A 6000-nucleotide genomic window follows, 5' to 3' on the forward strand; every position below is an offset into this window, starting at 1 on the left:
TAACTGAGAGTCCTAATTCATGACCCTTTTGTAAGAACTCTAGATTGGCCTTAATTGGAAATGTGTTAGAGAGGGGTTTTGCATAATAGTCCAAAAACTTCCTCCATACTCTGCTGTATATTATGGTTGTTGACGTTTTCCTACTTAGCAGTAGTATATTAATCAGATCTTGGGAAAAGCTTCTTGATGATAATATTTGCCTCTCAAGTTCCACGCGGTCAAGTGAAGTCCCTTCACTTGTGGGTGATGGAATGGGCCTCGAGATAGTAAATCTGGGATCGTTGGCAGTATCCAGGGATCGCAAACTGACATCGCACGAAGGCATGAGAATCAAGGTCTTTTTGGCCAGAAGGGCGCTATTAGAATCACCCTTGCTCCTTCTTCTCTTATCTTTTTGATTACCAATGGAATTAACATCATTGGCGGAAAGGCATAAGCTAGGTCGAATTCCCAGGGTTATTGGAGCGAGTCTACTATGTCTGGATGATCCGCTGTGTTTAGGGAGGCGAATATTTGTACCTGTCTGTTTTTTTCTGGTCGCAAATAAATCTTTTTGTGGAAGTCCCCATATCTCGACTATCTTCCTGAATATCTGAGTATTGAGAGTCCATTCTCCTTGGCGTAGCGTGTGGCGACTGAGGAAGTCGGCTTGAGTTTTCTACTCCTCTGATATGAAGAGCTGTGAGGGATAAGAGGTTTACTTCTGCTAACTTGAAGATATTTGCCGTTGAAGACTTTGGACTTTCCGATCGAGTTCCTCCTTGATGATTTAAATACGCGACGACAGTCATATTGTCCGATAGGATTCTTACTTGAGATTCTCGGAGCTGGGGAAGGAAACAATTCAAAGCATGATTAACTGCATTCAGTTCCTTCCAATTGGAGGACTGTTGTATGTCAACAGTTTACCAGCGGCCTTGAGCTACATTTTGATGTAAATGGGCCCCCCACCCTTCTGGGCTTGCATCAGTGGTAATTATTTTAGAGGGCTATATCGTCCATGGGACTCCCCTGGACAAATGGTTTTTATCTAACCACAAGACAGAGAAATAAGCCCTTCTTTAGAGAGGGTAATTTTAGTATTCAAACGTCCCTGACAATGGAATTGCACAGATAGGATCTCATGCTGTAAGGTCCTAGTGTGATATTGGGCCCATTGAACTGCAGGGATGCAGGAGGTGAGTGAGCCTAAGGGTACCGTCACACAGTCACACTTTGATCGCTACGACGGCACGATCCGTGACGTCGCAGCGATCGTATGAGTATCGCTCCAGCGTCGTAGACTGCAGTCACACGTTGCAATCACGGCGCTGGAGCGATGCCGAAGTCCCCGGGTAACCAGGGTAAACATCGGGTAACTAAGCGCAGGGCCGCGCTTAGTAACCCGATGTTTACCCTGGTTACCAGCGTAAAAGTAAAAAAAAACCAAACAGTACATACTCACATTCTGGTGTCTGTCCTCCGGCGTCTCAGCTTCTCTGCACTGTGTAAGCACAGCGGCCGGAAAGCACAGCGGTGACGTCTGACGTCAGACGTCACCGCTGTGCTCGCTTTCTGGCTGGCCGCCGCTCACAGTGCAGAGAAGCTGAGACGCCGGAGGACAGACACCGGAATGTGAGTATGTACTGTTTGTTTTTTACGTTTACGCTGGTAACCACGGTAAACATCGGGTTACTAAGCGCGGCCCTGCGCTTAGTTACCCGATGTTTACCCTGGTTACAAGCGAACACATCGCTGGATCGCTGTCACACACAACGATCCAGCGATGTCAGCGGGAGATCCAGCGACGAAAGAAAGTTCCATACGATCTGCTACGACGTACGATTCTCAGCAGGATCCCTGATCGCTGCTGCGTGTCAGACACAGCGATATCGTATGGATATCGCTGGAACGTCACGGATCGTATGGTCGTAGCGATCAAAGTGTGACTGTGTGACGGTACCCTAAGAGAGACATGGCCTCTCCTAGTGACATTTGAGGATTAGATCTCGCCATACTAACTTTCGAGATGGTCAACTTCTTGGATTTTGGTAAGAGACATCTCTGACTTAGAATCCAAGTGTAACCCCAGGAAGGACTGGAGGGTTTCTGGATGAAGTCTGGATTTCTCGAAGTTAGTTCACAATCCATCCTAAAGCCTGTAAAGATGAAATGGTATTAGCCAAGTGCTCTTTACACTGTGAGGCAGATTTTACAATTATTAAAAAATCATCCAAGTAGGGTACAATTAGTGTATCCTGTCGTCGTAGATAAGCCATCACCTCGAGCATAACCTTCGTGAAAACACGAGGAGCCATTGAAAGGCCGAATGGCATTGCTGTAAATTGGAAGTGACAAATCCGGCCTCCTAGGTTGACTGCCACTCTGAGATACTGTTGGTGTTCTGCATGAATAGGAAGATGGTAGTACGCATCCTTCAAGTCTAATCCCGTCATAAAACGTCTACGAAATAAAAGTTTGATAGTAGACCTGATTGATTCCATCTTAGAGGTGCGTTCATACAAAAAAGAATTCAACTTTTTAAGGTTTATTATAGTACGGAATGAACCATTAGGTTTGGGAATCAAAAATAAAGGGGAATAAAATCCCCTGCCTTCCTGATTCCTTGGTACTTCTATTAGAACATTTTTAGCCAAAAGACTGAAAATTTCTAACTGGAGCGCCTCTTGCTGTTCCGGTGCTCTCAGAGATGTTACAATGAAAGTATCTTGTGGTAGTTGAAAAAAATCTAATTTTAACCCTGATTTTATGAGGTGGATCCACTGACTTGAAGTGATATGTTCCCATTTTTGGTGGAAAAATTTTAGCCTTTCACCTACTGGGACTTCCTTACTGACGATATTTACTACGTTTAACTGTTTCAGTGCCACTAAATAAGGCATCTTTCTGCCTCGTTTCCTTTGAATCCTAGCTATGTCTTTATGGTTCATACGGCCTCCTTCTGTTAAATGGCCGTCTTCTAAACGCTCTCCTATAGGAAGGAAGAAATTGTTTAGGAAAACCCTTCCTTCTCTCTCCTGCTTTGGTGAGTAGGTCATCAAGAACTTTTCCAAATAGGAACTCACCCTGGCACGGGATTGTACATAGTCTAGATTTGGACTGTGCATCCCCCATCCATCCCTTCAGCCAGAGGGCTCGACGAGCTGCGTTTACTTGCGTCAGCCAAGAATGCTGCAGCACTTCTGATTAACGGAACTGACTGTAGGATCTTTTCTCTTGTCACCTTGCCCTTGACCTGCTCGTCCAGCTGATCTATCCATACTAAAATAGATCTTGCTGTGCATGTACCTGATATGGCAGGTTTGAAGGCTCTGTATTAGTCTCCCAAGACCTCTTAAGTAGAGCTTCAGTCTTATTGTCTAGTGGGTCTAACAGAACCCCTGTATCCTCTACAGGGAGAGATGATTGCTTTGAGGTGGATGCCACCGCCGCATCCACTTTTGGGACCTTAGACCATACTGCCAACTCCTCCACTAAAAGGGTAACGTCTTTTGGAAGAGGATGGGAGAAATCCTTTACCCTGTTTGTCCCACTCTTTTTTGACAAGGTCTTTAATAGCGGAAATGACTGGGAAAGCTCGCCGTTTTTTCTGGCCTAGGCCTGCAAACATAATATAACAAAAAAAGAACATAAAAGGAAGTCGTACGCCAAATAAAATTACAGACAATTTTTATTAATATTGTAACATTAACATACATATAAATATAGTTAAACATGGAACACAGACAAAGACACTGCCAACACGGGCATGTATCAAAAATTAGCACCATGCAGTATAGCAAATATACAATGTAGAAAAAAGCCACTGTCATAAATAAATTCACCGTTAGTATATACAATACGAGTAGAAAATCAGCATACATAAATGAATCCTACTAAGTTAGACCATCATATACATATATGAGCAAAGAATGCTTCACAAACAATAAGTCTAAATGAGTGTAATAACTCAGTAGAGATATACAAGTAAGTAGGTGTAATTAATAATGCATAATATAAATCAGAATTTTATTAAGACGTGTATACCCAATATAGGATTATCCTGGCTACGTCTACAATAAGTGCTAGGTATTCAAAGTGCTTAATGCCCCTATCAATATTATCCACTAACCTCAAAAAAAGTGTCTAGTGCATATGTTAATAGCTTCATAGCGAAAAAAATGCTACAGTGCAATACATAAAAGGGAGCCAATATAAGCGTAATGGCAAGCACTGACCTGCCAGGTGTCTAGTGCATATGTATTAATAGCCTCATAACGGTATAGCAGTGCTACAATGCAACACATACTAAGAAGTAGGTATAGGCAAAAATGACATAACATGACTAATAGGACAAAAGGTGCTAAATGATACATGACCTGTGCGTGCAGCTGGTCCCCGACGCGCGTTTCGCGACTTGCTTCTTCCTGGGGGTTGTCGTATGAGGACTTGTGATCCTGTGCGCTTTATATACAAATGCTCCAGCTCATTAGCCACAGCGGCAAGATGACGGCGCTTCCGTTGTACGATTCCGGAAGTGGAGTCACTTCAGCGCAGTGTCACACATGGCAGGTCCACTCCCCCCTATGACGCGCCAGAGGGAGGGTGGAATCTGCAATGCTAGGATGCGTTGCCAAGGAGACCCACAAATCGGAAGACTCGGGAAGCGCTCAGCCACTGTAGTGTAGATGGCCAGGCAGACCCAGTTTGTTTACTCTACATGACCCTGATGTATTTAAATAAAAAATTGCGTGATCGCAATAAATATTATCACCTTTATTCACATATGTGTCATATTCTTGGTAATATAAATGCCTCTTTACATTCTTTAGATATAGGCATTAGCACCGTCACTTTAACACTATACTACAATACAACCACTAGGGGTAATTGAATCAGTGTGATCACGCAATTTTTTATTTAAATATATCACGGAACATGCAGAGTTAACAAACTGAATCAGTGCGATCACGCAATTTTTTATTTAAATACATCAGGGTCATGTAGAGTAAACAAACTGGGTCTGCCTGGCCATCTACGCTACAGTGGCTGAGCGCTTCCCGAGTCTTCCGGTTTGTGGGTCTCCTTGGCAACACGTCCTAGCATTGCAGATTCCACCCTCCCTCTGGCGCGTCATAGGGGGGAGTGGACCTGCCATGTGTGACGCTGCGCTGAAGTGACTCCACTTCCGGAATCGTACAACGGAAGCGCCGTCATCTTGCCGCTGTGGCTAATGAGCTGGAGCATTTGTATATAAAGCGCACAGGATCACAAATCCTCATACGACAACCCCCAGGAAGAAGCAAGTCGCGAAACGCGCGTCGGGGACCAGCTGCACTCAGTCATGTATCATTTAGCACCTTTTGTCCTAATAGTCATGTTATGTCATTTTGCCTATGCCTACTTCTTAGTATGTGTTGCATTGTAGCACTGCTATACCGTTATGAGGCTATTAATACATATGCACTAGACACCTGGCAGGTCAGTGCTTGCCATTACGCTTATATTGGCTCCCTTTTATGTATTGCACTGTAGCATTTTTTTCGCTATGAAGCTATTAACATATATGCACTAGACACTTTTTTTGAGGTTAGTGGATAATATTGATAGGGGCATTAAGCACTTTGAATACCTAGCACTTATTGTAGACGTAGCCAGGATAATCCTATATTGGGTATACACGTCTTAATAAAATTCTGATTTATATTATGCATTATTAATTACACCTACTTACTTGTATATCTCTACTGAGTTATTACACTCATTTAGACTTATTGTTTGTGAAGCATTCTTTGCTCATATATGTATATGATGGTCTAACTTAGTAGGATTCATTTATGTATGCTGATTTTCTACTCGTATTGGATATACTAACGGTGAATTTATTTATGACAGTGGCTTTTTTCTACATTGTATATTTGCTATACTGCATGGTGCTAATTTTTGATACATGCCCGTGTTGGCAGTGTCTTTGTCTGTGTTCCTTTTTTAATTATATTTATATGTATGTTAATGTTACAA

This window comes from Ranitomeya variabilis, chromosome 3, assembly GCF_051348905.1.
Source record: "Ranitomeya variabilis isolate aRanVar5 chromosome 3, aRanVar5.hap1, whole genome shotgun sequence".
NCBI classification, from domain to species: domain Eukaryota; kingdom Metazoa; phylum Chordata; class Amphibia; order Anura; family Dendrobatidae; genus Ranitomeya; species Ranitomeya variabilis.